Below are 12,345 nucleotides of genomic sequence, written 5' to 3' on the forward strand. Positions count from 1 at the left end.
AGGTGAGGCATTTTTTTCTGGAAATTTAGGGACATGGTATTTTTAGATTTAAAAAATGTTTTAAATTGTCAAAATCTAGAGGATTTTCAGCTAGGGCAATTACACCAAAATATATCGTATTCATTAAGATATATGTTCCCTTTATCTACTTGGAGAGTGAAAATGGAGCAGAAAGGGGGAGTTCTTTAAATTTAAGCCCACTGAGTAAGCTGCTTCTTGAATATGATGAATTAGGTAGACAGTCTTAACCATAAATTTAATCTTTGCGCATATTAGATTTTTAACTTTTATCTGAAAAATGGGACAATTAATTAGATAAATAATTAGATAATTACTGGCTAAAATATGAGAACTAAATGATCCCAAAAGTTCTGCCTGGCTCTGAATCCCTTATCTAAAATTTTTTTTTTAATGCATTTGATGGGCAATAGACAGAAGAGAGATAAATACAGCCACACAATTATTTCCAGCAGCTTTGGCTATTAGTTAGGAGGTCAAGGAAGAAAAGTGGGTTGAGGTAGCCCCCGCAGCCGAAGCAGGGAAGTCTGAACCATCATCTGGGTAGAGGCTCTGGATGGGGGAGCGGGGGCCAGCCTGCGGCGAGTCCTTGGGCTGCTGCCTGTGCTCCACATGAACTCCCAGAGCTGGGGGTGTGGGGGCAGTTTTAACAGTTTCCCCATGTTTCTGGAGGGGGTGTAAAAGAACATTTGAAGAGGAGGAAAGCCACACAAGCAGCTCATCCGAGGAACGGAGGTCAAAGGTAACAGGGCCACAGGAAAGGCTTCCCGTCTGCATCCTCCTCTTCCTTTATTTGTGTGTAACGCAAGAGGTCCGACTAGAATTCCAAAGTTCGGAAACAACAAAATCCCGCCTTGGGGCTTACTCTTCGTGGGATCGCTGTAGCACATTTGAAACCAGCTGACTTCACAAGGTATAGATTACGGTTTGGTTAAGTATGTTGGGACTTTATACCAACTGGGGTTTGTAAAGATGTTGGCCATTTAAAAGTAAAAGAATGCATTTTTTTCAAGTGCCACTTGTTAATATGCCCATGTGCACCTAAGTACGTGTACACAGAGGGGTGCCCATGTACACCTAAGTACGTGGACACAGAGGGGTGAGAATTAAACCTCGGGCTATATGTGGTGGGTCGGGATGCTGATTGCTAACACACTTCATAACTCAGATCCCTAAATTTACCTATTTATTAACCTGAGCGCTTTATTTACTTGGTATGACCAGATGTTTATACTTGTAACTGACATATCTCATCCACTAAGAGAACACAGAGAAATGTTATAATCCTTTACATTTAAATAAAAAGCTAACTTCATATTGGGGGGGGTAACAATTTCTGTTAAAATGTCTGTATTCAATATATGTGGTGCACATATTTCTAGGAAGAAAATGCCAATCCGAACTTCACTTTCTAGCTCCTGAACGCATATAGAAGGATTGGCTAAGGGGAAGAAAAAAACAGATTTTATTATTTTCTGCCCTTGCAGAATGCACAAGATCATTCTAAGTGAACGTCTGGACCACAGTGTTTAGGATGAGGTGGAATGTTTCCGAGCATTGTGAGCACTGACTGCACTTCCTCCGCTAAGTGGAGGCTTGCGCCACGCCTCTGTCTCCTGTGATCTTCTTAGAATTCAACCTGCAGTCTTTCCTTTCAAAAGTCAGAGAACACTGAGTAGCCCAAGGAGTTTCCCATACTCCTGTTTCCTGTTTGATAGAGATCACAGCCCCGTTCCTCCAATCACAGCCTTCCAGAAATACAGTTACTTTAAAATATCCAATTGAAACGAATGCACATTAGTCATCAACACAGGTGTGACTGACTCCCCAGAGGAAGGTACAGATGCCTAAATAAAACCTGAAAATCTTACCTACACATTTTGTCAAAAATTGATGAGAGGAAGACATGATATATATAAGCCTCAAGTCTAAATGTAAAGAGCAAGGTAGTACACCATAAACAGAAGCATAGTATGGAATCCAGATGTGACTGCTGAGCCTTAACTCCAGAGATTAAAGAAATGTGTGTAGCACATTTGACTCACCAACCAGCGAATAGTTTGTGCCAAGGATAGTGTCTTTCTCTTCTTTCTTTTGTTTTTTCTTTCTCTCTCTCTCTTCTTTCTTTCTTTTGTTTTTTCTTTCTTTCTTTCTTTTTCTCTATCCTTGGAATTAGGGATGAAGGAGTGTATGAAAAGTTCAAGGTATGCCCCCAGACAGCGCGCGCACGCGCACACACACACACACACACACACACACACACGGTGGTTCTTTTTGTTCTCATATAGCAAATAATATTTGGAGATAAAGTCTATTACAAATATAAACTAAAATAATTCATGTGCTTTTGAATTATTCATTTTAATTACATCTCCTGCTTTTACAGATTTATAATAATTATCTCTCCCAAAAGGGCAAGCAATTTTCAAATATTTGGTTTGTCAGAAGTATGCAAAAAGCTATTAATTGAACAAATAATATTTTTCTTGCAAAGGCCTCTGTTAAGAATTCAGACTCGAAGCCGGGCGTGGTGGGGTACACTTGTAATCCCAGCATTCGGGAGGCTGAGACCCGGAGGATCGTGGTTCGCAGACAGCCTCAGCTACTTAGTGAGGCCCTCTGCAACTCAGTGAGACCTGGTTTCAAAATAAAGAATAAAAAATAGGGCAGGGGGTGTAGCTCGGAGGTCGAATGCCCCCGGGTTCCATCCCCAAACCCGCGAAAAAAAAAAAAAAAAGAATTCAGACTGGGTGTATTTTCAGTAAAGCAATGAATGCTATTCTAAAGCTTCTAAAGTAATACACATTTATTTCTTATAGCATTCTTTAAAATGAAAAGTTACGGTTATAACCCTTTGTTGTTACCCTAAAAATCTACAGTCTTTGATTCTGTATTCTTAATATCAGTGCAAAAAGCTTGTTTTCCTGTCAGCTTGGCTATTAAGAAAACATCTATGATGAGGCAACCAGAGTTCAGGTCAGATATACGAGTCCTGACAAGTGTTGGCATCGAATAATTTTACACCAAAAATAAGCCTAGTACTAGTTCCTGCAGATGTGAACTCTGCTTGTATAATTCAGTAGCAGGCACAGACATCTGAAGTTAACAGAGATGGCTCTTCTCTACACAACCCCCTGCCTGCGAGCTAGTTTCACAGTGTTCTCTATTTTCCAATTCTTGTCAAATTCAAAAGACTGGAGTGCAAATGTTTTGTCATGAACTCCAAGAAGGATGATTACCTAGGACAGCTAAGTTGTTGTTTTTTTTTTAAGTCAATCAAGTGTCTTTCCAATTACTCGGATCTTGACAAGAGTTTAAAATAGCTGCCGAACGCACCGCACGCAGCAGCTCTTTCGGGGGTCTCTGCTACATCAGACAAGGGCAGTGGAAGAGTGGACCCCAATACTCCTCCGTCTCACCTTGGTCCTATCTTTAGGTAACCCCCCCAAAAAAATGAAGATCAGGGCAGGCACCCAATACGTTCATTCCAAACTCCACTTCTGCCTCAATGTTTATTTCAAGTGCAAGTACTTTCACACAGAAGTATCCGATACGTATCGACTCCTTACTCCGTTCTGAGCTGCAATCTCATCAGCTTCCCCTTGCGTTTTCCTCTTCGTTCCTATCCCCAAACCACAGCAGCTAAAATGCAGTTATGCTGAAAATAGCCCAGGTCAAACATAAGCATCATTGTTGACATATTAAAAGCATTTCCACTTTAAAAATAACGCTACAAGTCTTTCATCCTTACCAAAATTTTTTTCCCCTTGGAGTATTAATGGAAACATTATTTTCCTGAGAAACTGACTCTATTCATGAGTACTCTTTCTATAATCTTCACCTAAGGTGTTGAATGCACAAACACCGACTGTAACAATTTTGTTATTGAATCATACATTATCAGGATCAATCACACATTATCCTTCATAAGCACACAGCGCAATTCGGTGTGCTTTTAAATTTTGGGTACAGAAATTTAATCTAACACATTAGAGATTCATTCACATGTGTCACCTTAAGTAATTCTGGAGTATACAGGGACCCATTTTTAATAATTTATTTGTGATTATCATATATGAAAAACATGCAGATAAGCCAATATTGAGAGATTTGCCTAAAATGATTTTACTCACTAGAAGTCCTGGAAATTTACTCCACCAAATCACAATTCTTCAAGAAGTAATTCTCATTCTGCATTTATGACTAGCTTTTCTTTAAACACACACACACACACACACACACACACACACACACACACACACACTGGAAGAGCTACAATTCTCAAACTTCTTAAACAGGAAAAAAGAGCTGGCATTTTTAAGAGGTTAATCTAGGCCAAAAAAAAAAAAGGAGAAAATAATAATGACTACAAAACAACAACCATCTTATACGTGGCCAATAATTAATGGAAAGTGTCAAGTCTCCAATTCTTGACAACTGAATTTTTTATATCCCCCAAATAATTTGTTCAAGCTTTATCATTAACACAAGAATCAAGGCCAGGCCTGTAAAAATCATCAGGTATAAGGGCAAAGACAGTCTTTAGATTTTGCTAATATATAAGAAACAGATAATTCCTCTTAAGCAGATTAACTTAAAGTGCACTTTCAGGGAAGTTAAAATCCCCTTCATTCAGGTTCTTAAGTTTAATTACAAAAGTCAATTTATTAACTCTCATTTGAGTGCAGCCAATAATATAGGTAGACACAGAACTTCCAGGGGGGAGGACACAAACTAAATCAATATTTGCGAGAGGACCAGGGAAAACATTCTTAGCTTCAACTTGATTAAACATCTCACTGATCCTCTTAACTGGGACTCTCTCTCTTCTTTGCTGCCCCCTATGTGGAAAATGTGTTTCACATTTTCCTTTCTCACAGTGCAACAGTAATATTTATTTTGCTATTTGCCTAAGCCAGACCTGGGAAGCCAGCCCTTTGTAAGAATTTTACATGTATTCCTTCTGCATTATCAGCCCTATACTTATGCCATAAAAATACTTAGAACTTGTATCTGTTTCTATGAAGCTATGAAATCTTCTATTTAAAAAATGCCAACGTAGCTTGCATAAAGAATTGCTTTTGCTTGATCTCTTTTCTTTTCTCTTTCCTGTGTGGAGTCACTGGATAAATGGCCCCACTTCCAGTTTCATTCTGCCAATGCAGAAACTGTGTTGTCTATTCCCTGAAAGATACCAATTAAACTGCCAGCACTGCCTCTCCAACGGTATCTTTTGGTCTTTAGTGTCAAAGGCCTTTGAACAAATGACCGGAAGGCTGAATCCTCGATGGGATTCCAGCTCCATCACTCACATTATGGCTATGGCTCCAGTTCTCTGCTTTACTTGGGAAGCAAGGGAGAAATAACTCATTGTTTATAATTCTGCATGGTTGCTAAAAGTTAAAATCAAAGTGATAGTTGGAGAGAAGGCTTAAAAAGAACACTAATATCCGAGTATCACTAATAGCACTTTGAAAAGGCACCTCCTTTTCTACAATTAAGTTTAGATTACCATACAAAGCTAAATAAAAGTTTTTAAACACATATTGCAAAACTGTGTTTCTTTTTCTTTCTTTCTTTTGTGTTTTTTATTTTACTTTACTGGGGATTGAATTGAGGGGCATTCTACCACTGAAGTATACCCCCAGCCCTATTTGATTTTATTTTTGAAAGTGGGTCTCATTAAGTTGCTAGATACCTTGCTAAATTGCTGAGGCTGGCTTGGAAACTGCAATCCGCTTATCTCAGTCTCCCACGTACTGGGATTACAAGTGTGTACCACTACACCTGGCTTTTCCTTCATTTCTTTGGTAATAAAAACATTGATTACTATGTGTTAGGCACCATAGGAAAAGTTTGCATGGATTCTGATTTAATCTCATAGCAATACTACGAAAAGAAAAATATTAATGAAATGAGCTCCAAGAAGTTAAGTGATTTGTACAAGGTCACACAGCTGGGAACTTGGAGAACCAGCATTTGAACCCATTCAGCCGGATTCCAAGACCCAACACTTCTAGGCCTTGTTAGCCTCATTCACTGTTAAGTCATCTCTAGGTGAAGCCCTCATCAAACATTTAGAGCAGAAGCTGTCAATCTTAGCTACACATTAGTATCACATATTTTTAATACCTATGTGCACTCACCCATCAGCATAAATTCCCCAATATACTGGCTTACCTCTCCTTTTTTAAAAGAAAAATTACTCAGAATCCCCTTTGCACTTTTATTCAATGCCCCTCAATTGCAACTGATGCTACTACAGCTCCCCCTGGATGTTCCAGAGTCACCCCTGGGGGTGACATCCCTGACTTTTGAGAATCTATACTTTAGAGATTCAGATTTAACAGGCCTGGGGAAGGGCCCATGCTTTGGTATTTTCCAGCACTGTAGCAGTGAATAAAACAGACAATATGTCTCTTCATGGTGCTTAAATTCTAGTGGCACTTAGAGTCTAGTACAATAGAATCCTTAGGTGATTCTAATGTGCAGATCAGACTGGGAACCAATGACTGAGAGATGAAATCATTTATCCAGCTCCCTTTCTGCAATACTTCAATGTGAGCAATTCAGCTCCTCCAGAGGGCGGGGGGTACAAGAGTCTAGCAGCAGCTGACCTATAAAGTACAACCTACAAGAATTCTAGCTTTGAGAAGCCGCGGGGCAGGACGGGACACACATAGGCATTGGAAGCAGCTAGACCTGGATTCAAATTCCAACTCTATTTATTAACTGAGTAATCCTGGGCCAACCACTTACCTTTTGCAGTTCTGCGGACTCACTGGGATGATGTGAGTAAGGCTCCAGGCTCTATGAAAGTGCTCACAGAGAGCAGTGGTCGCTGACGTTTTTATGGGTTTTGTTATTACCACTAGGATGGTAGTGATGACTGCCAGGAGATACCAGTAATGAAAAAAAAACGTAAACAACTTTATTATTAGTCAAATCGTTACTACTCTTATTCCTTAGCCTTCATTTTACAGCTTCTAATGTTTGCAATTAGTTTCACAATCCTATTTTTCATTCATGACAATGGGGTGAGGGGGGTTAACATTGTTACTCCCAGTTTCTAGAAGAGGAAAAGGCTGAATTTCCCTCTAGTCTGTCTCCAGTTTCCATAGTTCAATGATTAAAGGCACCTGCAGTCACGTTAATTAGTTCCCTATGAAAATGATATTCAACACAGATGTCAAAGGCAGGAAGGAAGAATTAACAAGCACTTGATAGCACCCCAAAATAACATCTAAATAATCACATCTGAACATTAAAGTCATGGCAAACAAGTTCTAATTTAAATAAAGGTGTTGGATAGGAATAGGTAAAACAGAGCAGATAAAATTTTATTTGTCCTCATTTAGGAAATGCTGAATATAGCTTAGAAATTCTTCTTGAAAAGCAGAAGAAGAATGGTTCGTTTCCTCTATGAAGGGTCTTCAATTAGCAGGTTGGATAGATTAATGCATCCTAACATTTTATCATGGATTAGAGCTACAACGTAGAAGAGATCTAAGATAGAGAGACCCAAATCAGTGGTTCTCAACCAAGGTCCCTAGGAAGCCCGCGTACTCTGTGCAAGGGCTCATAATCCTAAACACACTCCAGATACACCCCAAACTGAAGAAGAGCTTGCCATTTGTTATATATACTCTTTTTTCATATGTACAAAGTTTGCAAGAATGAAATATAAGGAGCTCTCTAGCCAGGCACAATGGCACACACCTGTAATCCCAGCTCTTGGGAGGCTGAGATAGGAAGATAGTAGGTTTGAGGCTGGCTTCAGCATCCTAGCAAGACTCTCCGCAACTTAGTGAGACCCTATTTCAAAACAAACAAACAAAGCTGGGTGCAGTTGTACCTGCCTGTAATCCCAGCAAATCGGCAGGATCCCAAATTCAAGGCCAGTCTGGGCAATTTAGCAAGACACTGTACTAAAAATTTTAAAGAAGGCTGTGGGTATAGTTCAGCGGTAGAGTACCCGTCGATTCAATCCCCAGTACAAAAAGAAAGAAAAAAAAATTTTTTTTTAAAGGATGTGGTAGCTCACGCCTATAATCCCAGTACAGTACTTGGGAGGCCGAGATGGGAGGGTTACAGGTTCAAGGACAGCCTCAGCAACTTAACAAGATTTTTAGCAACCTAGAAAGACATGTTACAAAATAAAAAAAAATAGGTCTAGGGGTGTGTCTCAGAGGTAGAACATCCCTGGGTTCAATCCCCAGTACCGAAAGCAAATAAATAAAAGGACTAGGACTGTAGCTCAGAAGTAGAATACTTCTGGGTTCAATCAATCCTATCAAATATATACATATATACTGATATTTGTGTGCATATATATATTTATATATATGTTACTCAATTTATGATCACTACATGAAATTGCTATTACAGGTTGCGGGGTGGGGAGGTGGTTGATTTGGGTGTTTTTTTGTTGTTAAAAAGGAGTCTTCAGAGTCAACAAGGTTAGAAATCTGATCAGCCCGAACCTCTCTCTTTACTGAGAGGCAAAGATCTTAGGGCCATTTGCGATTCCAATCTGGGTTTTCTTATTCCCAAACCATCCCTGTCTCACACCGTACATGCCTTTCAACACAGGCGCCAATCATGGGACTGCAACAGTCCTATCTATATCAAATCTCACACACTGCTCTTTATGAAGGAAGAGAACACAATCCCACCTTCCCTCTGTGGATACATTCTAGGAACTTTCTAGATCTCTGAGTCTCTCCTGAGCTCTTCTTTGACTTTCCTTCCCTTCCATCCCCAACTCTCCAGGTTCCTACTTTAAGGGCTAACACCAGTCTCAACCCTTTTCTTTCTGTAAGTGCCTGGGACATTTAGTTTCAATAAGAAATAGAAATACAGTCATCGAGGTCCTGAAACAAGGAATGTATATATGAACTATATACAAAATCTGCATATGCATGGGTATATTTTATTGTTAAAGCTCCAGTGATCCTAATATCTATGGAAATTAATAAAGTTGGGATACTCGAGAATAATCATTTTATTGACTCTGGATCTGTCAACACTAGGAGACTGTTAATTAGTTCATGCATACCAATTTTTTGGGCTTTCACTTCTATTATTTCCATTTATTGTGTGATGATTCACTCGACATGCTTGCTGCTGGAGTGCCCGTGGAACTTAGGTGCTGCGTGGGGATGGAATGGTTCCCATTGTATTCACTGCTCTTTCCCAGAATAGTACCTGGCACATAGCAGGCATTTAAGAAACATCTGTTGATTGAACCATGGAAGGAGAATGGGATGGTACTTTTATGTATTTATTTAGCCTTCACAGTTTTATTTTTAGTTGATAAAATGAAAAAAGTTTATCAGGGAACAACTCAGTCTTCAGTCTTCTGTCTTCGGTCCTCCTGTAGTTTCTGACTTAATATCCTTCCCTCAAGTTTTTTTATTATTATTATTATTATTATTATTATTATTATTATTATTATTTGCGTTACCAGGGATGGAACCCAGGGGCATTCTACCTCTGAGCTACACTCCCAGCCCTATTATATATTCTTTATTTTGAAACAGGGTCTCACTGAGTTGCAGAGGGCCTCACTAAGTAGCTGAGGCTGTCCACAAACCGTGATTCTCCTGTCTCAGCCTCCCGAATGCTGGGATTACAAGCTTTCAAATTATCTTTAAAGAAAAATTTTAAAGTCATACAGTCATTCATTCGTTTTTAGGAAAATCAGATGTGACCAATATATAAAAGGAGAAAAAGAAAAATTCCCTAGGATCCCACCCACCTGAAGGAAATACCATTCACCTGACGAGGCTCATCCTTTCAGACTTTATGCATATGCACATACACACATCCATCCCACACATTCCTAAAAGTCTCTGCCCTAGACTTTAGGACTTGGGGCCTTTCCTTTTCCTCTAAGCTCTTTTCATTTGTTTCCTATTCCAGCTCCTTGTCTTTCTCCTGTGTCCTAAATCTATTGGTTATTTAGATCCTTGCTTCAAAAGGACTTACTTCCCCATTTCCTACCAGAGGATTTGTCTGTTTTTATTTCAACATGGCACCTCCAGGTCTCCCTTCTCTCCAAGAAACGAGTGTTCCCCAAGCCCCATTGTCTATACCCCAATGCACCAGGTCCCATTGAGACCAGACAAGTCATTATCCCATCCTAACAACAGCAACAGAACTATGCATTGTCCTCAAGAGTCTTGGTTGCCAACTCCATCCAATCTCCCAAAGCCTTCCCACCCTCCCTTATCTCTCTCATCCCTCGGTTACTAGCATTATTGGTCAGGCCCTTACACCTACACGGTTTTCCTACCTGCATCTTCTGCTTTCTGTATACTCAAATACTGGCCAGTCCTACCCACTGCTGCCAGTTGACCACTTCTGGCTTGCTATCTATATTCAGAAATGTGTGTTTGCGCCTTACTCTTCCAGAATGGAATTCCAGCTCCTTCAGAGTCTCTCGAGACTCACACAACTTTCTCATCTTTGTGTCTCATTATTCCCGAGAACAAGCCCCCTGCTTCAGTCAGGCTGGGGTACTCATGATTCACCCAACTCTAAAACACCCGAGGGTGAGTTAAGCATTTAGTAAACAATTATTATGTGTGAACCCCCTTTACTTATCCAACCAATCTTGACTGAGGATCTGTTTTCTCAGGTAAGTTACTGATGCTGCAGGCACGATGGCGAACAAGACAGACCATGTCCCTGTTCTCCTAGAACTTAGATGCCAATGTGTTATTGAGGGGAGCCCCCAAGATGCAATGGTCTCAGCACAGGAAACTGCCCATTTTCCATTAAAATGTCAACTGAGTCAAGACTTTCCTGTGGGCTGAACTCTGTGGTCCCAGCTATAAGCAGGGAGAAAGTTCTGCAGCAAGGACTGGGCCAGAGTTTAAGCTGGAGTGTGGATCACTGCTGCTCTGAGGATGCAGGACTTGACCTGGACATTTGAGGTGGACATACGAGAGTCCTGGGTAGCTTCCATCCGGAGCATATAAGAAAAGACACGAAGATAGGATGGAAGGAACGGCAATAACATCTGCTTATTTTGTATAAAGGTTCAGTCAGCACCTAGTCAGCAGAGCACAGGCTCCGCAGTGGAAGGAAGATGACTCAGCTCTTACCATCAAGGGATTCCAGCCAGCAAGGGGCAAGGCAGGTTGGTGATGATGGTGATGATCTCTCACACCACTAAAAGTGACACTTTTTTCTAAGGTTCAAAGAAAAATACTAAAGGAATTCAGAGGCAGTGCGTGTCTCCGGGCTTGTACAGCAATACTTACTGATTCGCTTATTTTCATTCATCTAAATTCCTATGTGCATCTACTGAAAATCACTGCCTTGTGCTTTCTAACTTGTTTCCTCGCTTTTCTGCCGAGTTGTGAAGCAGGCAGAGTAGGTAAGATTACCTTTTCCAGATGACCAAGAGCAGAGCTTTTAAGTGACCTGCTTACGTCAGGAACATAAACAGGCAAGGACAAGGACACCCTGCTCATCTCAGCCCACTTCTGCCGCAGTGGAACTATCTAGAGCAGTTCTATAATTGCATTCCTGGCAGGTGTAATGAAGCCGTGCAGGGAGTTTGGATTTAAAGGGTAAGATGCAGGCAAAGGGAACATGACCCAAGGACTTGCCTCTGTTCCCCTTCACCTTCCCAAGTCCTGCCTGCTTCAGCTCCCACTCCTAGGCCTGTCCATGACCATCCCTTCAGGTTCTAACCCCCAATCCCCGTTTTCTCGGCCGACACTGGGTTTTCCTTTCACTTCTACTCATCTCCAAAGTGAGTGTGCATCCCCGTTTCTCTGTTACACATGACAGTGTCCAGCGAGCATGCTGCTGGGCTCAGAGGAGGTTGGTAATAAATAATCTGCTAAATGAAGGATTCTTGGGACCTCCATAGGTCAAAAAGAATACCCCTGGGTTTTCCATCCCTCCCCCAGCAGAGTGGGCCTGCATGGTGCGGGCACCCTGGCAGCGCGATGGAGCTCCCTAACCGCGAAGGACGAAGCGCGAGTGGGCAAGGGAGTCCCAGGCCACTGGGAAGCCTGTGCGCCCCCCGGCTGTGCCCAGCTGCAAGTCGGGCTAAAGCTCTGCTCTCCCGCTCCCGCAAAAGGCGCTTCAAGAGATCGGTAAGTGCTTCCCCATTTGAAAAACAGTCGGGGGAAAGTGGTGAAAACAAAGTCGGGAGGGCACGAATCACAGGGCCCAAGTCCTGGGCCCAGCCCCTCTGCAGAGGGAGGAGGCGGGCGCGGGTCGGAAAGGAGCGTGCGGTCCTCGCTGCTGCAGAAACCCGGGGCTGCAAGCATCGCGAGATCTGGGGTCGGGATCTCGTTGCGTTGC

Source organism: Muscardinus avellanarius, assembly GCF_963383645.1.
Source record: "Muscardinus avellanarius genome assembly, chromosome: 4".
NCBI lineage: Eukaryota > Metazoa > Chordata > Mammalia > Rodentia > Gliridae > Muscardinus > Muscardinus avellanarius.